The following is a 21,985-nucleotide window of genomic DNA, read 5'->3' as shown; positions in this document are numbered from 1 at the left end:
ATCTTGGTGGATTTTTCCTTTGATGAATATGAAGTGTCCTTCCTTATCTTTTTTGATGACTTTTAGTTGAAAATTGATTTTATTTGATATTAGAATGGCTACTCCAGCTTTCTTCTTCTGACCATTTGCTTGGAAAATTGTTTTCCAGCCTTTCACTCTGAGGTAATGTCTGTCTTTGTCTCTGAGGTGTGTTTCCTGTAGGCAGCAGAATGTAGGGTCCTCGTTGCGTATCCAGTTTGTTAATCTATGTCTTTTTATTGGGGAGTTGAGGCCATTGATATTGAGAGATATTAAGGAATAGTGATTATTGCTTCCCGTTATATTCATATTTGGAAGTGAGGTTATGATTGTGTGCTTTCATTCTCTTTGTTTTGTTGCCAAGATGATTAGTTTCTTGCTTCTAGGGTATAGCTTGCTTCCTTATGTTGGGCTTTACCCTTTATTATCCTTTGTAGTGCTGGATTTGTAGAAAGATATTGTGTAAATTTGGTTTTGTCATGGAATATCTTGGTTTCTCCATCTATGTTAATTGAGAGTTTTGCAGGATACAGTAACCTGGGCTGGCATTTGTGTTCTCTTAGGGTCTGTATGACATCTGTCCAGGATCTTCTGGCCTTCATAGTTTCTGGCGAAAAGTCTGGTGTGATTCTGATAGGTCTGCCTTTATATGTTACTTGACCTTTTTCCCTTACTGCTTTTAATATTCTTTCTTTATTTTGTGCGTTTGGTGTTTTGACAATTATGTGACGGGAGGTGTTTCTTTTCTGGTCCAATCTATTTGGAGTTCTGTAGGCTTCTTGTATGCCTATGGGTATCTCTTTTTTTAGGTTAGGGAAGTTTTCTTCTATGATTTTGTTGAAGATATTTACTGGTCCTTTGAGCTGGGAGTCTTCACTCTCTTCTATACCTATTATCCTTAGGTTTGATCTTCTCATTGAGTCCTGGATTTCCTGTATGTTTTGGACCAGTAGCTTTTTCCGCTTTACATTATCTTTGATAGTTGAGTCAATGATTTCTATGGAATCTTCTGCTCCTGAGCTTCTCTCTTCCATCTCTTGAACTCTGTTGGTGAAGCTTGTATCTACAGCTCCTTGTCTTTTCTTTTGATTTTCTATATCCAGGGTTGTTTCCATGTGTTCTTTCTTGATTGCTTCTATTTCCATTTTTAATTCCTTCAACTGTTTGATTGTGTTTTCCTGGAATTCTTTCAGGGATTTTTGAGATTCCTCTCTGTAGGCTTCTACTTGTTCTCTAAGGGAGTTCTTTATGTCTTTCTTGAAGTCCTCCAGCATCATGATCAAATATGATTTTGAAACTAGGTCTTGCTTTTCTGGTGTGTTTGGATATTCCGTGTTTGCTTTGGTGGGAGAATTGGGCTCCGATGATGCCATGTAGTCTTGGTTTCTGTTGCTTGGGTTCCTGTGCTTGCCTCTCGCCATCAGATTATCTCTAGTGTTACTTTGTTCTGCTATTTCTGACAGTGGCTAGACTGTCCTATAACCTGTGTGTCAGGAGTGCTGTAGACCTGTTTTCCTGTTTTCTTTCAGCCAGTTATGGGGACAGAGTGTTCTGCTTTTGGGCGTGTAGTTTTTCCTCTCTACAGGTCTTCAGCTGTTCATGTTGGCCTGTGTCTTGAGTTCACCAGGCAGGTTTCTTGCAGGGGAAAAGTTGGTCCTACCTGTGGTTCCAAGGCTCAAGTTTGCTCGTGGGGTACTGCCTAAGTCCTCTCCGCTGTGGCAGCAACCGGGAAAATCTGTGCCGCTCCTTCCGGGAGCCTCCGTGCACCAGGGTTTCAGATGACGTTTGGTGTTTTCCTCTGGCGCCTGGATGTGCACAGAGTGCAGTCTCTTCTGGTTTCCCAGGCGTGTCCGCCTCTCTGAAGGTTCAGCTCTCCCTCCCACGGGATTTGGGTGCAGAGAACTGTTTATCCGGTCTGTTTCCTTCAGGTTCCGGCAGTGTCTCAGGCGCAGGGGTCCTGCCGCTCCCGGGCCCTCCCCTACGGGAACCCAGAGGCCTTATACAGTTGCCTCTTGGGCCAGGGATGTGGGCAGGGGTGGGCAGTGTTGGTGGTCTCCTCCGCTCTGCAGCCTCAGGAGTGCCCACCTGATCAGGCGGTGAGGTCTCTCTCCCACGGGGTTTGGGAGCAGAGAGCTGCTGCGGTCCGGGATCCGCCGGTGTCGGCCTCTGATTTTGATGTGCAGCATATGGCCTTGATATGACTGGAAGAGAGGAGAGACGAATACAAAAGGATCACCTAGATTGGGATTTGCTTAGGCTTTGGTTCTTATTGGCCCAAATAATCTTCATGTCAGGATAGCAGCTTATGATCTGGACTCTATGAGCAAACTGTGGATTCAAGCAACTCATTTCAGTACTATGGGCCTTAGTTTCTCCATCTGTAAAAGGACAGGGCAGGAGAGATGAGCCTCTCTAAACCCCTTCTCTCCCATTTCATCAAGCTCTTGTTGCTAACATGTAGCTGTAGGTTCTGACTAGGAAGCATTACTGTTTCATATTGTTAAGGGATTGAGGAAGGAAGGAAGGAAGGAAGGAAGGAAGGAAGGAAGGAATATTGAAGAAGGGGAATATGAAGTGCACCCTGAAAGCTTCTTCCCCTGGTCCTTTGTACTTGTCACTATCTTGGACTTTGTCTTTGCTGTCTTGTCTTCCCCTGTACCCCAAAAATGATGGCAGATGTGGCAGAAACAGAGGGGTGAGCTGTGGTTTTCCCTCTGCGTAATGAGGTTAATGTCACCCCAGACTTGAAGGTAATGAGGATTAGTGAATTCACCTATACACTGTACTATTTTAATCTTCAAACCTGAGAAATGTAAGAGATTGTTATTCAGGCTGGTCTGAATGGGAAACATACCAGCCAACAGTACACTATCAGTTAGCCCTTTCTTTCATGGGAATATTTCATTATAGGAATCCTTCTTCTGACCCCTGTCAGTGGCCTGCCCTATTAATATTTTTCTTTGTCCTTAGGAGATAGGAAGAATGCTGGCTAGACTGTGTTTCTTTGGGTGGTTTAGCATTAGATCAGGAAAAGCATTTCTATAGGATTTGGTTTATCTCACTACATATGTTCAGCAACATTTCTAGGTGTTGTGTGTGAGAGGAGTTTTCTCTCCATCCCTAAGAACAAACATTTCCTTCCTCTTCTTGCTTGTCCTGTTTTTTGTTTGTTTGTTTGTTTTTTGTTTTTTTTTGTTGTTTTTTTCTCAACTTGACACAAGCTAGAGCATCTGAGAAGGGGAAGTCTGCAGGTTGTTTTCTTGGTTAGTGATTAATGTGGGAGAAGCTACCAAACTGGGGCAGTGTTACTTACCTCCAAGAAGGTGGTCCTGGTTCAAAACAGATTGAGGAAGTCATTGGGAGGAAGCCAATAAACAATATCTCCCAGTGACCACTGCATCTCTTCTTGAACCTAACTCGGGTTCCTGTTTTGAGTTCCTGTTCTGAGTTTTCTTTATGAAGGACTGTTGGCTGTGATGTGAAGTAAATAGTCCCTTCCCCAGTTACTTATAGTCATTGTGTTTATCACAGCAAATGGATACCACCCACTTCCCACCAGGTTTCAGCTCTTTCTGCCTCCATCCTTTTGCTTCCCTTTCCTAAGTTCATTTGGTCCAGCTGTCAGGATGAAATGTAGTTTCTGGAGCAAGCAGACTATTTGGTAGGGTGGAGTGACCTTCCAAAGCAGCTTGGACATGGAGACATCAAAGAGTGTCCAGAACACCATGAACCTCTTCCTAGAGCCCTGTGAGAGGCAGGAGCTAGAGAACCCATCCACCAGCTCCATGTCTTAAAGAGGTCAGAATCAACAAGCTGGATTCTATGATGACTAGAGTTCACTGACTCTTCCCCTCACTGACACAGCAGGAGGGTCAGTGTGAGCTGGACATTAGTCACAGTGTGTGTCAAAATCCCCCTCCATGAGCAGCACTTTGCCACCCTATCTTGCTTCCATTTGGGACATTCCAAAGCCATGGGGATAAGATGCCCTGTCTGCCTATGAACCTTGTCCAGACTCACCCAGATAATGCTGGTCTAAGCTCAAGTGCCAATATCAACTCAACGCTGTGTTAGCTTGTCTAGGGGAATTCACCACAGGGGGATTGCTCCCTCTGGCAACAGCTGATTCTATTTATTCAGATGAGAACAATTTTCTTCCCCTTGCACTTTCAACAAGTTCGATCCCAGCACCCCCACCCCCAGTCTGCTGTACTGCCAAGAGCAATAAAAAGCAAAAGAGGAGGTGGGGAGGCAGACGGGGGTGTGTATGTGGGGGGAGATATTCCACAATAATTGAGCTGTCAGCCCAGCCTTGGGTTTCCTGGATCTGAGGTGTCTCACAGCCCATGCGGGCTGGTTTTCAGCTAATAGGAAAGGGACTGTTTGGCTTCTCAATTAGTCTTAACGATAACCTGCTCAGAACCTGTGGGATGGACCTTGGCAGGAACTGCTCCTGACTGGCCTCCTCCCTGGCAAATCTTCTTCCTGGTCTTTGCCAGAGCTGCCTTAGTAGTTTAAACAGGAAACGCGCTTGTCACTTGGGGTGAGTGAGGTGAAAGGGCCTCAATGCTGTGCTCTGTGAGACACTAAAAACATCGATGAGACGACACTGTCCAGGCATGCCATCCAGATAGCAACTGGGTCCTTACCTGAGCACAGCCTTGTTGGTAAGCCTTTTGCTCTTGTGCAGAAGTTACTCTTGCAGTGGACTAACATTACCCATGGAGAGATACTGCAGGATTGTTTGTTCTGGCCCCTCACTGAGAGTTCCTTTCATGAGGACAAACAAGCTTGTCCTGTTTTATACTCACAGGACCTGGCTCTCTCTTGACATTGAGAGTACACGGAGGACATAGGGCTGGAAGTGGGCTTATCTTCCCTGGGACATAGCGTGTTTAAGAAGCTACTGGGTTAGGGAACAGAGGGGAAGAGCTGGAATCTGGGCAGAATACAAACAACAGGGCTGCATAGAACATGACAGCTTTGACACTTAGAAGGAGTTCATTCCCCTCATGTTGTCCAAGGTCTCCTCCACTGGTATTCATCTGATGTCTTCCCATCTCATAGCAGTCTGGTAGCACTCTAGACCCATCCCCAGCCCTCACCCTGATTCATCATTCCGTGAGCATATTGTCATACTCCTGTCTCTACTGCCCTTCCCTCACATCTACAACACACCCATGAAACAGGTCCTTGACCACTTCTTGCTTCTTCCCTAACTCCCTTTTAAGTCTCTTTGAGATGATGCCTGATTCTTCTGTATTTTCCTTACCTCTCCTTCCTATCTCTGAGGAGAATGCTGTCTTCTTCTGTTCACTGTCTCACGATTATCTAAAAGAGGTTTCCTGCTTCTGTGCCTTCCTGTTTCTACATAACTCAACACAGACTCTTTTAGTGTTAGTAGGTGTGAAATAATCACCTGTGTGTGTGTGTGTGGGGGTGACTCCTGTTAATGTGTATTTACATAAGCACAGGCTTCATTTACAAAGATGGAGGGTCCGCTTTTGTGGTTATTAACCTTGAACAAAGGCAAGTAGTTAAGAGAAAAAGTTCCAGGGCTCCATAGCTCAAGGTGGCAATGCAGTCTGCTTTCTTATTGCACAAGTGTTGGAAGTAAGGTTCCAAGAAAGTAAGTTTCCGACAACCATCAAAGCTTTCATGGTACTGTGAGAGACCCCTTCATCTGGCAGGAGTAAAGAAGCTTAATTTGTATTTGTTGGGGAAGACTTTCTACCCATGTTTCTGGGTCTTCTCCATCTCTCATATTGCTCTGATAATCCCACCTACATTGATTTACTTTGGAAATCTTGGGAAGCCCTATGCTGATTTAGAAGGGAATCCAACTTAAAACAAATAAGAAGCAAAACAAAAACCCTCCCCCATTTACCATGGAATCCAAAAATCTTTCTTTTTATAATAAAACAAAATAACATATAACAAAATACAATAAAAGCTAATATAGCTAATATAGCAGAATTGGGCAAAATAAACAAATGGAAGGATAAAGACCCAACAGAAGGTATGAGAAACACAGAGACCCATGGGTTCACATACTCAGGAATCAAAAAAAAAAAAAAGCTGAATCGAAAGCCATAACATATATGCAAAGGATCTCTAAGATGAAAAGAGAGAAAAAATATAAATTAAATAAAACAAAAATTAAAATAAATAACAATAAGATAAAATTTTAAAAAGAGAGAGGAAGGAAGGGGGTGTTGTGAACCAAGGAACTTCCAAAGATCCCTTGTTGAGTTTGTTTTCTATTGTCCATCTACTGTTAGGAATGCAGCCTATCTTTGAGAATCATTTGTATTCCCTTATGACACTTCCTTGGAGGAAGCTAAATTTTCATTTGTAAGTGGTTTATTAATTGGAGATAGCCTCTGGGTTAGAAGGGGACATGTGTCCACTTCTCCTTTCAGCTCTAGGATCCCCCATGCAGGGCATGTACAGCTGCCCCAGTCTCTGTGAGTTCATATACTCATAGGTCTTATTGATTTAGAAGACTTTGTTTTCTTGTTGTCCTCCAGACCCTCTGGCTCTTAAAATCTTTCTGCCCCCTCTTCTGCAGGGTTTCTGAGCTCTGAAGAGAGGGATCTAATAGAGACATGCCATTTAGGGCTGAATGTTCCAAGGTCTCTCACTCTCTCAATAACATCTGGCCTTGGGTCTCTGTATTTGTTTTCATCTGCTGCAGGAGGGAGATTCTCTGAAGATGGTTGTGCAAGGCATTGTTCTGTGAGAATAGCGAGTAGAATGTCATCATGAGTCAATTTATTGACACACACACACACACACACACTGAAGACTAGTAGTATTTAGTCTGATCGTAGGACCATGGGCTATCTAGTGTCAGGTTCTTGGTCAGCCAAGCAGTGTTAGGTATGGGTTCTGTCTCATGGAGTGAGCTTGCAGTTAAATCAGATATTAGTTGGTTACTCCCACAAAATTTGTGCCATTATTGTACTAGCATATCTTGCCATCCGTACACTACTGTAGATCAAAGGGTTAGTGGATGGGTTGGTGTTTATGTTTCTCCTTTGGTAGCAGAGTACCTTCTAGTACCAAAGACACTAATGTATAGATGTGAAGGCTCTGTGTAGGCACCAGCTCAACTTCTCCATGTTAAATGAGTAGCACAGGTGTTGCCTTCAGCAATAGGGACCTGCTGTCCATTTGTTCAGAGCAACCTATAGTCCCAGAAACAGCTTGGGTTGTTTGGGGGTTCCCATGGGACGACCTTGACGAACAACTCAATTAGATGTACTGAGAAGATTCATTTGGTGATGAGATGTCTAGTTGGGGTTCAGTCACCCTAATTAGTTGATGATTTCATTTAGATCTCCTTCATATATGTATGTATTTTAGAAAGCTCCTAGGTTTCATATGATCTTTTAAATGGCCCTTAATTTTAGCTTTCTCTCTCTGTATTCCCTCCCTCCCCTCCTCCCCCAATTTCTCTCCACTTGTCAATTTGATTCCCTTATTCCAGTCTTCCCTCTCCATTAATCCATAACTATTTCCTTTTCCTAAAGAGATCCACCTGTTTGCCTGCTCCCAGGCCATTCCCTACCCTATGCCTAACCTCTGTGGTTCAATGGATTATAGCTGTGTTATCATTACCTTCACAGATAACATCTACATATAGGTGAGTACATACCATATTTGGCTTTCTGGATCTGGGTTACCAGACTCAGGATGACGTTTTCCCCTAGTTCTATCCATTTATCTTCAAAATTTATGATTTCACTTTTAAATGACAGAGTAATAACTATTCTGTTGAGTAAATGTAACACATTTTCTTTATCCATATTTTTGTTGTTGTTGAGGGGCATCTAGGTCATTTCCAATCTGCTCTATTGTGAACATGGTTGAGCAAGTGTCTCTGGGGTAGGATCAAGTGTCCTGTGGGTGTACGCCCAGGAATAGAACCCCACATCTTTAGGCAGCATTGCTGGATTCCTACTTCTGTCTCTTGGGAGGGATCTCAAAATGAATGTAAGGTCACAGCAAATGATAAGAAAAAACAGATGAAGAATAAATTAAAAATACATGAGAACAGCACATGGCAGCATTGAAGGGCAGATCTGGGATGAGGGACCCTGGGTCCTATAGGACAAGAATGCCCTTTCCATGACAAAGTCATCCAAGAGGTTCAAATACCTACTCCACGAAGGTCAGAGATCCCACACTAGACTGAGAAAGGAGAAGGCTCTGGGCTTGAGTTACTTCAGATGTAGGGCTGATGAACTCGATAGCCTCAGGCTCAGGACTGGTGAATAAGAGGAATCTTCTCAGAACACCTTTCACAATGGGATGCAGAAACTAGTTAGGATGAAGGGGAGAGCTGTGAACATCCCCTTCCTCCCCCTGTCTCCCTACTCCCACCAGCTTCCTAACAGAAAACAGAGTTCGGAAACAGAGTTGTTTCTTGTTACCTCTTTATTATCCAGGACTCTAGAGAAAACAAGAAAACCGGGGTCCCAGGGAGGAAAGTCCAGTCTGGTGAATGCCCCAGCTGGAGTAATTCCCGGAGCCTGGCACAAGCCCTGTGTCCAATTGATCTGTGCTAGCCCACACTTTGGACTCAACTATAAGATGATAAGTTGATAGAGGAGAGGGAGGAGGTCTCCACTTTCTCTTTTTCCTTTAAAAACATTTGTTATATTATTTGACCTATAAACATCCACTTAAGGGACTCAAAAAAATTCTTTATCTGAAAATTGGGGGAACCAAATGGACAATTGGAGGAACTCTTGCATCCCTCTTGCTAGAGAGAGGATGGCCAGATATGACCTGTGCCTTTCAGGTAGGGTCTGAGAACTTTCGGTTTGCCATGTCCCCACATGGCTTTTACTTGCAGAGCTCAGAGGCTGAAGCCCAAAGACTTGCTGCCAGCAAACTCTCTCTTCCACACTCTGGGCTCAGGGCCCTGATAGCTCCAGCCAAGGAACTGAGGCCTGGAGACCAGAGGCACGATCAGATGTCCTCATGCATGTGTCGGTGAGTCAGAAGAATTGCTGGTGCCATGCATTTTCAGTTTCTCTGCTCTAGGAGTCCACCTTGATGTTTGCCTTGACCCTAGTCACATTTTCTCAGTCACTACCATTTACATTCCATCTCTCCAAGCTCAGAAAATAAATTCCCTTAGGCCCATGGGTCTTTGAGGTGGAACACAATTCCAGGACACCTGAAGTTCAGTGTGGGAACTGGAAGACCTTAAGCTTTTTTACTACTTTTGCGGACATATGTGGAAGAAACTTTTACCTCCCGATTTATTTTAATTATTATGATAAGGAAACTATTCCTAACCGTTTATTTTTGAATGCGTTTACTCAAGGCTCTGTATCCAGGGCCTGACTTTCTTTACATTATTGCGGACACCAAAGTTCGGCACTCTTATTTCCCAGTGCTTGCTGTGGACAAAACCATATTTTGTGAACTCACAGAGAAGCTAAGAGGTCTTCCCTCCTGGCATCTTGACTCTTCATCTGTTACTCAAGGGGAACAAGCCTGGCTGCCATTTCCAAGGTCTGAACACATAGAACAGACTTGATTGTTATCAGGCTTTCGAAAGACCAAATGGGAGGAAGAGAAGAAGCTAGCCAGGGGCTAGTCCCTGGACTCAGCCAAGGTGAAGTCTCCAGAGATGTATCTGAGAGCATTATGTCCTCAAATCCCTCTTTTGCCTTATCTTGGAAGGTTGGGATTGGCAGCCAAGAACAATTTTCCAGGATCAAAACTTCCCCTCCTGGGTAGGGTGTTTAACTTTTGATAGAACACTTACTTCCCAGCAGAAGCAATCCCTTCACTGTGAGCAATCCTCTTCCCCAGCTTTTCCCCAAAAGTTTTGCTTGGTTCCACTCTATGACTCAGTGACTTTTCCAGGGTTTCCATTATAGAGACAAGACCTTTTCAAGGTGAAGAAACAAACAAGCAAAGCAAAAACCCAAGCCTCCTCTAGTTTTGTTATTTAAGCTTCCAGAAATAATTTTCAATTACCACTTAAGACCCTAAAACCAGAATTTTCCAAAGAACCATCTGGGGGGGTGGATTCTATACTGTGGCATACCTTGCAGGGGCCAGGACAGTGTGTATACCCCACATATGGGACCACATGTCCTATGAATAGTTGGATTGGCTGTGTTTCTCTGGCTATTCTGTCAGCAAAGCCTTCTCTGGCGTAGGCATGAGGAAACTTCACTTCTCTACACACTGACCAGCCACCACTCCTGAGACGGCCCAGAGACCTGGAGATTGGCTGTAGCCCTGAGGTGAAGAGTGAGGGATCTGTAGTTGGGCCCTCCTAGCTGCTTCCTAGCTAGGCAGGTGTAGACACATTCTTGTTTCCAAGACTCCTGCTGCTCATCTGTAAATAGGGGTTCATAAAGTGTGCCTTAGGAGGTTGTCCTCAAGGTTGCTGAAACAGTACAGAAGGAATGTTTGGCAGAACATGGCTCATAGTAAGCGCTCAACCCACGGTATCCATTAACACATGTAGATCTATCTGCAATAATGTTTCTTCCTGGATGAACACAGACCTCTACAAACCCCTAAAACAATGGCCAACTTCTTGTCCCTGTCTCCTTCTACACTACGCTACACTACACTACACTACACTACACTACACTACAGTACACTACACTACACTACACTATACTATACTATACTATACTATACTATACTATACTATACTATACTTTTTTAAACCTGTTTAATATCCAGCTCAATCTACAGATTCTCATTAATCTAATTTGCCAGTAAATTGAAGAATGCACTGAGTTTATATGAGGGTCTAGCAATTTACAGTGAATCTCTAAGTGCTCCTCTGGAGATAACATGTAAATCTGACTCGCTGAAGTCCTCAGCATCCTCTTCAAGAAGTTTGCTGAGAAAGAGCTGAGATTCTTTTCAGTATCTAAAGAAGTTGCCAAAGTTGAGAATTCACTTGGGGATGAGAATCTTGGTAATTTTTGCTATTTCTATCCCACTTTTGACCAAGGAAGGTCTCATTCCAGTACCCATACCCCTAAGGCTCTCATTTTGTACAAACCCCTCTAAATGGTACCTGAGTTGTATACTGTCCAGCCTGAAGGGCTGAAAGTAGCAGACCCAGGCATTTAAAAACAGATCTAGACCCTGTGACACAATGATTTACTTTCCAAAGGGTAGTTCATTTTTATATGGCCTGGAAGAAAAAGAAACGAAGCAGGCAGATTAAGGACAATATGCCACATCTGCAAAGGAGGAATGGCCATCCTCTCTGGGAGTACTATGCTGGAGCTGAGCATATTAGCTCATGAGGCTGGACTGAGCATGCATCTTCCCAGCTCTGTAGAAACAGCATTTACACTATTGAAAACAACATATCCACAAACTCAGGTTTCCTTCCCAATGCCTGCTCCAACTGAGAGAGCCCTTTGTTAAATATTTGTAGTGTGCTATTGATGAGGAAGATAATTAAAAGTTCTGGGCAGTGTGTCTAGGGCTAGTCACACATCACTGGGAAAAAGGAATGTTGCCTGCTAAGTGCAGTATGAGAATTGTTTACAGGCCCACACTGTTAAGAATGGCTGTTTTAACTTTTCAGTGCTGGAATACACAGGGATTTGCCAGGAACTTCGTTTGGGCCCAACTCTGTCTTGATAGACTGTGGTTACTGAAGGACTCAGGTGAATGGAGTTTCTCAGTACTATATTTCATACCCGCTTCTCTTCCTACCCCATGTATGTAAACCTAGAACCTTGCATAAACACACTAGGTGAGCGTTCTGCTACTGAGTCACACACCGTCTTAGAGTTTGGATTTTAATGTCCCTCCAAAGCCCATGTGCTGGAGGCATGACTGCTAGGAAGGTGACGGTAGATAGTGGCACCTTTAGATATTGGCCCCTAGTCAGAGGTCCTGGGACATTGTGGGTCTATGCCCTCGAAGGGAACTATATTTTGTACTCTTCCCCTATTCTGTAAGGTGATTTTTTCAGGTATCTGATACAGTGACAGAAAGATGGCTCACACATCTGGGTGGAGAAAAGGGTAGTGAGTCTTTTGCAGCACACGTGTCCTCTGTATCCCAGCTGACCCTCTCGTTCTGATTTAAGTACCTGGTTTGCATCTCAGTCAATAAGTTCATAGGATAATTAAAATTTTGTTCACTGTGAAATCTAGCACACAGTTGATGTTGGTGTACCTTTTGGTGACCGCTGGATAAGGTACAAGGGAAGAGCTCTGCTCTCTTCCTGCTTGTGCTTGCCTTCCTGCTGAGCTGATAAGTTCACCAACCCTGTTGCTGCCACTACCATCATTATTTACATCACACCCCAGCTCCTCCAGCCTTCCAAGGTAGCATGAAGACCAGTGGTTCTCCAAGAATCTGCCAAGCCTTCAGCATCAGCCTGGGACTTCTGAGGCATCCAGCTGTGTGGACTGAGCAGCAACCAGCTTCTCAGTCTCTCCAGTGTGAAGACTGCCCAAGCCAGACTGTGTAAACCATCTCCTATTAATACACATTTATTCTATTGGTTCTGATCCCCTGGAGAATCCTGACTAATATGAGTGTTATATTAATTTTTTGTTGTGACAAATCTTTGAAGATGCTAATTTCAGAGGTTTCCACCCATGGTTGGCTTGTTCCATTGTTATGGACCCATAGTGAAGAAGAAAACTGTAGTAATGGGAGATTAAAACCAAGCAAAGCTGTGTATTCTACCATGTCCATGAAGAATGGGATTGGGGACAAGTACAGTGGGAACAAAGCATAGCTTACCAGGGCATACTTACCAAGTGTACTTCATCCAATCAGGTTTCCCTTTTAGTTTGTCACTACAGCCCAGTAAGCCATCAAATTAAATATCAAGATTCAGTCAAGTCCTTATTTTGAAATCACTCCAAAGTCAATCAGCTGCCAACCATGCTTTTAGTCTAGGATATTTCTGGGGACATTTAATTAAACCATAACAGGTACGTTATGCTCAAATTGTTGTACATATATTATCTCATATAAATTTAAGAGAACAATGGATCAACTACTCTTATTCTCTTCTCATAGAACAACCAATGTCTCTAAGACACAGACAGGTGTCACTAGATACAAAATTAGGTATTTCTCAAAATAGGTGCTAATATTTTTTTCAAAAAAATTAAAATTTTTTGAGATTTAATATAATGGCATCATCTCTTCTTTTCTCTTCCTCCCTTCAAACCATCCCACATATCACTCATATTTTTCAAATTTATCAATTCTTTGTTCAGTATTTTTATATGCATATCTATCTATCTCTATCTCTATATCATCTATATCTAATCTATATCATTTATATCTATGTCTATGTATGTATGTATGTATTTATCTATCTATCTATCTATCTATCTATCTATCTATCTATCTATCTATCATCTATATCTCCTATTATGTCTGTTACTTGTATATTTGCTTTTAGGGCTGACCCAATTGGTATTGGATAACCTGTTGGTGTGCCTTCCATGAAGAAGATTATTTCTCCCGTTCTTTAGCATACTTCAAATGTCTATAGTTCTTTGTGTAGATTGAAACCTCATGGGCCTTCCCCATTCACTTGGGCATATCTGTTATTCAGCTCTTGTGTAGACAGTCATGGTGGTGAGACTTTATGGGTGTATCTTCTGATATTATTAGGAGATAACAACCTTACAGCAAAATCCCTAGTCTCTGGCTTGCTCTTTGCAACACACACAACGCCACCTCCAAAATATAAGAAGGGGAGGAAGATATTGTACGGTTTTTTAAGCTGTAGCATCTCTGAATGGTCCTGGCTGAGTGGCAACCTTTTGCTTTTGGGAAGCTTTGAAACTTCTGGCATAAATAGGTCACACCAAAATACCCCATTCTAATCTTTTGGCTTTAAGGAACAACCATTAATTTCATGATTCCAGGTCCCTCTCAACCTCATTCCTGCCCTTTTATCTGCCATTTGCTCATCCTGCTACTTTTAAAACTAGATTCTTCATGGGAAAGATCTAGTGGGCATATCCTGTGTGTGTGTGTGTGTGTGTGTGTGTGTGTTACAAATGTGTGTGACATTTCTGGGTATGTGTGTGATATCTCAGTAAGTGTGTTTTACATCTCAGTGCATATGTGTGTTCTCTTTCTGTCTGTCTGTCTGTCTGTCTGTCTGTCTTCTTCTCCCCCCCCCCCCTCTCTCTCTCTCTCTCTGTGTGTGTGTGTGTGTGTGTGTGTGTGTGTGTGTAGTATAGTATAGTAAGAATGAGAAGCTTAACTCCTAAGCCACATGTTTCTCTTTCCTGCTTGTTAATTTTAACAAGGCAACTGGTGGTTTGGGCTGAGAGCTTGCTTTTCTATTAACCATACTTATTTCTTCTATGGATTTCCTGTTTGTAATTTGGAGGTAAGAGTCTTGGAAGAGGCAATCCTGAATTCTCCCAATCCAACCAGAGCAGCCCTAAGAATTTGGAATCTTGGTTCAAGATGACAAGAAGAGAAGAAGAAGAAGGAGGAGGAGGGGGAGAGGGAGGAGGAGGAAAAATAACAATAACAACAACAGGAGGAGGAGGAAGAGGGACAGGAAGGGGAACAGGAACAGGAAGAGGAACAAGAACAAGAACCAGCAGTTGCACGGAATGTCAGCCAAACCAAGCCCTGCCTTCCTTTGGTGTCTGTGTGGGGATTTTTCTATCATAGCAACATGGAAGAAAAGTGAAGGAGGCTTTGGGCCTGGGAGTTCTGGGGAGAGGGGACATTAAGGCAGCAACAATAGTGGGGAACCAAGAAGAACCCCTGATCTCTGTGGAGCAACAGACTTTTTGTCAAGTTGAACTTGAAGCATGTTAGAGTCATAGAAGTGAAATGGAGTCTCATTAGAAAGAGAGCTCATTCTTCCTCTTGTCTATGCAAGATTGAACCATCCACACTTTGGTTTTCCTTCTTCTTAAGCTTCATTTGGTTTGTGGGTTATAGCGTGGATATTCTGAGCTTTTGGGCTAATATCCACTTATCAGTGAGTACAGACCATGTATGGCTTTTGTGTGTGTGTGTGTGTGTGTGTGTGTGTGTGTGTGTGTGTGTGTGTCTGGGTTATCTCATTCAGAATGATATTTTCTAGTTCTATCCATTTGCCTGCGAATTTCATGAAGTCATTGGTTTTTAATAGGTGAGTACCACATTTTCTGTATCCATTCTTCTGTTGAGGGACATCTGGGCTGTTTACAGCTTCTAGTTACTATAAATAAAGCTGCTATAAACATAGTGGAACATGTGTCCTTGTTATATGTTGGAACTGAGAGGGAGAGAGGGGGAGAAGGGAAAAAAGAGGTGGGAGGATCAGGTATGGGAAGTGACAGGAGAGAAGTACAGAGGATCAGGAAATTGAATAGAAATATGTAGCAGTTGGGGATGGGGAACTGGGGGGAGCCATCAGAAAGTCCTAGAGGCCAGGGAAGGGAGAAGCTCCCAGCACCCAACAGGGATGACTTTAGCTGAATAGCCAACAAAGGGGAGATAGAACCTTGTAGAGACTACCTCTAGTAGATAGGCCTGGCCCCCAGTTGAGGGAAGGGTTCACCCACCCATCTTGAAAAATTTAACCCAGAATTGTTCCTGTCCAAAGGAAAAACAGGGACAAAAAATGGAGGAGAGACTGCTTCACCTAGGGATCCATCCCATCTGCAGACACCAAACCCAGACACTATTGCTGATGCCAAGAAGCTCTTGCTGACAGGAGGCTTGTTTGGCTGTCCCCTGAGAGATTCTGCCAGCGCCTGACTAATACAGATGCAGTTACTCACAGCCAACCATTGGACTGAGCTAGGGGAAGGGGACCCCAATGAAGAGCTAGGGGAAGAACTGAAGGATCTGAAGGGTATTGCAACCCCACAGGAAGAACAATATCAGCTAATCAGATCACCAAGAGCTCCCAGGGACTAAACCACCAACCAAAGAGTGTACATGGAGGGACACATGGCTCCAGCTACATATGTAGCAGAGGATGACCTTATCTGGCATCAACAGTAGAGGAGGCCCTTAGTCCCATGGAGTCTTGTTGACCTAGCATAGGGGATGCTAGAGCAATGAGGCAGGAGTGGGTGAGTGGGTGGAGCAGCATCCTCATAGAGGCAAAGGGGAGGAGGATGGGCTGGGGGGTTTGTGGAGGGGAAACAGGGAAGAAGGACAAGATCTGAAATGTAAACGAATAAAATGGTTAATAAAAAATAGTAAAGAAAAAGAAAGATAGCTCACTGTTAAGGTGTAGGCTATGGGCCTCTCTAGAAGGAGGTAACAATGAACAAGTATCTCTCAGGGGACAGCCAAACCAGCCTCCTGTCAGCAAATGAGCAAGACACACTGGAAAGACAAACAGAATGAGCAGAGGAGTGAGAAGGAAGACAGCCGAGAGATAGCATGGTTCAATGTCAATTGCAAGAACATCTCAACAAGACCTTACGCATACCAGAAACTATAGATGGGAAAGGAGAGGAGAAGAAAGGCCCTGGTGATGCCCTTACAGAGAAGGAGCAGGAGACCGCTAGCTCCTGATGTCTGAGCATTCTCAAGAGCTGCTTACACTTTGTCTGCTTATAATTCATTCAAGACTCATCTGCTGAACAAAGTAAGCACCAGGGACTCAGCAGAGAACAAAAGGGAGAGGTTCTTTCTTTCACAGACCTTGCCACTCAGAAAGGCTCCACGATTATTTAATTATTATATGATAGCTCACTCTGGGGATTAGAAAAGCTTTTCCTAAGGAAGTGAAGTTGAAACTGAGACCAAATAGGAGCTGAGTGGGTCAAAGAGTACAGAAGGTTAGATGGAGAGGGGAAAGGATGAAAAAGAAACCATTCAGGGCTACTAGGCTGAGGAAAACTCCTTTGGGCTTCATGAGTGGAAGGGAACAACACTTCCTTTAGGAGCCTCTATGAAGCCAATACAGATTGATACGCCTTCAAGTAGGAGAGATTTAGGTCAAAGTGTGCTTATGATGGAGGTGGGGGGCAGGGTCTTAAGAAGGCCCCATGATGACTGCTCTGGTATCACATACTCTGTGTAATCTCTATCCCTTTAGTGGGGTGGGACCTGTGTCTTGCTCCTAGATGAAGGAAGATTCAAAGGTAGAATGTTGCACCTATGGTTTTCTTACTTTATTTAAAACTTGTCATATTGTAAGACAGCGTAACTACAGATAGCCAGAGAAACACATGGTGCCAACTGTCTTTGGAGAAAGCTGTGTGACAGAGAGCTAAAGATGCCTTCTGGCTAATAGACAGTGAGAGTGGAAGAAGCTTATCACAGAGCTGCAAGGGGGTGGGGAGATGATCAGAATGCAGCTGAATGAGCAGGAAAAGGGTTCTCCTCAGTTGAGCTTCCTGCTGAGGATGCAGCCCCCCTGCATCTGACACAGGTTCTGAGGGTTGAGGGAGTAGCCGAGCTAAACTGTGCCTCAGCCCTTGGCCACATAGAAATGGTCAGATAATAAATATGCCACCTTCTACTGGCGAGTTTCTGGGAGTTCATGTACAGCAAGAGGAAAGTAATGTGTTCAATATAGGATGTACAGATGAAGCAGAAGAAGCTCAGAGAACAAAAGGTTGGAAGCAGCTCCAGCTGTGTGGTCTGGGTGATTGATGGGCAAAGGACACGGAGAAGCTGGGAAAAAATAAAAAGGGAAGGGGGAGAATTGGGCCTTTCCCAGCCGCTCATTGTCTTTTCCAGTGACTCAGCCGCTCGGTGCTGAGGTATTGCAGCCTTCCTTGGGTCAGCACTGAAAGTCACTTAGAAATGTTTTTCCTCATTTATGATAATATCATTGCATATACATTAAATACATTTTTATTTAAAAAATAATCTCACAGGCTAAGATGCCATCTGTAATTCGGTCTTTTTCAAATCTTTTCAGCCTCTTGGCATGCAAACACACCTCTACATAGCTCTAATTGCAATCACTTAGAAAACTGTAATTACTATTTATATATTACAGTTACAGCATTTACACATGATCCTTATAGAGGAAATACACATCTAATGTTGAATTTTCCTTCGCCATAAACATTCTTTCCCATGTTTCACAAGTTTTTGCTACTTTATGACTTCCTAATAATATATATAAAATCAACAATTTTATATTTGTAGGAATAGTAGTTATAAATTTATAGATTATACTTAAAACTCATTTTAGTATAAATGAGTTCTTTTTCTTTTCAGAGAAAAACAGAGTAAGATTTTTTTTTCTTTTTCTTTTTTTTTTTTTTTCCGGGGCTGGGGACCGAACCCAGGGCCTTGTGCTCGCTAGGCAAGCGCTCTACCGCTGAGCTAAATCCCCAACCCCCAGAGTAAGATTTTTAGTGAGGTTACACATGCAAAGATGAGAAACATATTTATGGAAACTGACATACATCCCCTTAACAGTGGACATCAAGATGTAATCAAATACTGCTTTTTTCCATATCCCAGAATAACAGTTATTTGAAATCATTCTTTTAGAAATTTTCATTAATGATCATTTACCTTTAAGAAAGTAACCTACCCAGGGGCTGGCGAGTGATTGGAAGAGCCCATGGCCAGTGTGTGGCACATGTCATTACCCAGGGCCATGCAGACTTCTGTGGTCTATGCTACAGCCTGAAGCTATCTATGTCTATAGTCATGCTGCCACCTGGGGTGGCGGCAGAGCATAGTGATGTAATGTATGAGGCCTGTGCTACTGCCGGCGGCCATGTCTGGGTCCATGGTCCCACTGCAGCTGGAGTCTATGTTGATGTTCACAACCTGCGTTGCCACCACGGGCCATGTGGATGCTCATGGTCTGTGCTGCAGCCTGAAGCTCTGTTGATGCCTCTAGGCCATGGTGCCGTGGTGCCACGGTGCCGTGTTGATCTGGGTAACCTCAGGCTGCCACCTGAGGCCCTGTTGATGTTTGGAGTCTGACCAATCTCCCAGGGCTCTGTCTGGGTCTAGGGTCCTGCTGCAGCAGGGACCATGTGGTCTGTGCTGTTGCCAGAAACTGTGTAGAGGACCATGATCTGTGCTGCTGTGGACTGTGAGGAACACGAAAGCCACTTTTGCTATGATATCTGTGCAATAACTCATTGAAGTGAACATTTGCAAGTAAAGATATTTGGACAAAAGGGTATACTGTGTGACACATTGTGAGACACTCTGTCTTCCATGACAAGAATTAATTAATTAATAGTTGAGAGGGAAGGACATGGAAGGCTTCTGTGACAACCCTACCCCCCTACAGCCCCCTGCCAAAGCAGCTTAGACAGGAAGCCTCCAAAAGGAACTCTAAGAAAGTGTGATAGAGTAGAGACCTATCAGCCACCATGTGACCCTGGTCACCAAAGGCTATGTGCATGTCCCTGATCTGGGCTACTGCTTGGGATCATGTAGATGTCCAAGGGATGTGCAGAGCAGGTCCTGCCCCTCAGTGGCTGTGACACTTGGGAGAACTGGTCACACTTTTCAATGGCCGTAACATTCCGGGTAGTGGGTCCTTTACTTTACCCGGGCAGCACAAGGTTAGCTCTACCCCTGGCCCTGGTGGCATGGGCGTGGGTGAGTTGGCCCTGTCCCTTGCTGGCTGTGGCACATAGGTGAGCTAGGAGAGCTTGCCCTGGTGGTGAGAGTGTGGAAGAGCTGTCAGGCTGACAAACTGAGGTACCACCCAGGCCTAGACCCAGGGCTTTGATTGGCCCATCCCAACATCAACTCAATCTATGAGCAGCTAGAGCATGTGAAGGGGCTGGTCCTGCAGATCCAAAGCTGCAGAATCTCCCTGACACAGGGAAACAACAGGATATCCAAGAGGAGTCTCTGTGAAGATCCAGGGCTGATGGTATAGCAGAAGCCAGAGACTTAGAACCAGACCAGTGAACCACTGCAGTGAACATTTACAAGTAAAGATATTTGGACAAAACGGTATACTGTGTGACACATTGTGAGACATCACCTTCCATGACAAGAATTAATTAATTAAATGTTATTTTCTCTTTTGGGGGGTTAGGCAAAGACAAAGGGCAAATACAAAGGGAAGGGAAGTTAAATTTTTTTTCCTAAAAAAGTGTGATGGAGATGTTAAAGAGTAGCTCTCCACAACTGATGGCTTCTGGCAGAGCTGCAAGAGGGCAAGGACTTAGTTCAATTTAAGGGACAGGCCTAAGAGTTTGACCTTGCTCTAGTGGTGGAGATATATATATATATATATATATATATATATATATATATATATATATATACACACACACACACACACACACACACACACACACACACACACACACACACACACACATATATATATCACAAATTGGGCTTGGGTTTGTTTGTTTGTTTCTTATTTACTTCTTTTGGGGGGGAAGTAATAAGAAGGGTAGCAGTCATGGAAGGACTAAGAATTGTGATTGGGGTGCATGATATGACACTCCTAGTAAATCAATAAAAATGTTATGTGGGGAAAAGTAGTGATGTAATTCAGTCCTAGACATATATTTTCCACAGATCTAGTCATCGGTCTATCAATTTATCCATTCTTCCAAATGGAGACATCCACCTGCATCCACTTACCCACAAACCCAGACATCCAGTCATATATCCATTTACTCTTTGGTCCAAATACATACCCACCTACTCATCCATCCAGTCACCCATCCATCCACCCAACAGACACAGAATATGCATCTACTATGTCCAGGCACAGTGTTTTCACAATCATTAAGAAAAAGTTATTTTCTTCCTTCTTTTTTGTATAGCTAAAGTTTTTCTAACATATCCCCGTGCCCCACCCCCAGCTCCTCCAAGTCTGTCTTTGATGTCCCTACTAATCTATTTTCATGGGGTTAAAAGCATTGGCAGAAAGAAAACCCAAGCTCCTCTTGTTTGGTTCTCTTTCCTTCTCCTGTCGCAGACAAGCAGTGAAGATAGACTAGTATTGTTCTCCTGATGAAGTAAAACAGCGTGTGAGACACACAGGAAGGGAACATTAATCCACGCTGGAGATATGGTCTTCCCACAAATGCCAGAGCTGTCAAGAAAGAAGACAAGATAATCTCATTAAAGTGAAGTCTGCTGTTTTCTGCAGGGAGGGGAGCTGAGAGGAGGTGGGCAATCCAACAGTTCTTGAGAGCTACTTCCTTTAGCTTTTATCCCTCACACAGTTCTGTTTTTCATAAATCGCAATGTGGCTAATTCGTTGCATTTTGCTACACATCTATCAAGAGCAGGGTTTGGGTAAAGGGGTTAAGAGAAATGGAGAGTATATTCTCCTGGCCTTCATCCAGAGTGGAAAGGAAGGTGGCCCTGCTTGGTGCTCGTCTCTTTCTTATTTTCTTCTTTCCCCTCCCTCATTTGTAACACTCTTTTGAATCAAGCAATGGGAAGAAAATTACTTGTTTCAGCTAATCTCATTTGTAATCGTAGCGTCTCTGAATAGAAAGTTTCCCCTGGTCTAGTGACTACACGAATGTTTTGACAAAACTCGCTTTTGTTCCCATTACAGTCTTCCCCTCATAGAAAAGTGACTCTGAAACCAAATGCGCTCACTTGGTGTCTAGTACTTGTGACCCGACACGGTCCACACTAATTGCTTCCATTCTTAACGAGACCTCAGCATTTATTTGAAACTATTATTCATCCTGCCCAGCTTCCCTTTTACCTTGTTCTTTAAAGCCTTAGAATTTCACTTGCCTCCTTGTCCTCAGTCTCGCTCCTTCTTTCTCTGGAAGCCCAACACCAGGCTCTCAGGTTGTCCTTGCCAAGAGACTTCCTCTTCACAGAGTCTTGCCTTTTGCAGTGGTTCCCTCTGCCCATGCATTTATCTTAGTTTTCTTTAAAAAAAAATCCTGACTATTCAGAACAATCAATAAAAATCCAAGGTGTGTTTATGGGCGGTGTTGTGTGTATCTTGGGCCAAAAGGAGGGACATTTGGTCCTTCCACTCAGAAGTTTGTAGGGTGTTCAAGTACACAGGAAATTACTTTCTTCA

The sequence above is a fragment of the Rattus norvegicus genome, chromosome 8, assembly GCF_036323735.1.
Source record: "Rattus norvegicus strain BN/NHsdMcwi chromosome 8, GRCr8, whole genome shotgun sequence".
Taxonomy (NCBI): Eukaryota; Metazoa; Chordata; class Mammalia; order Rodentia; family Muridae; genus Rattus; species Rattus norvegicus.
The sequence above is the reverse complement of the archived record's forward strand: the minus strand, read 5'-3'. Positions refer to the sequence as shown.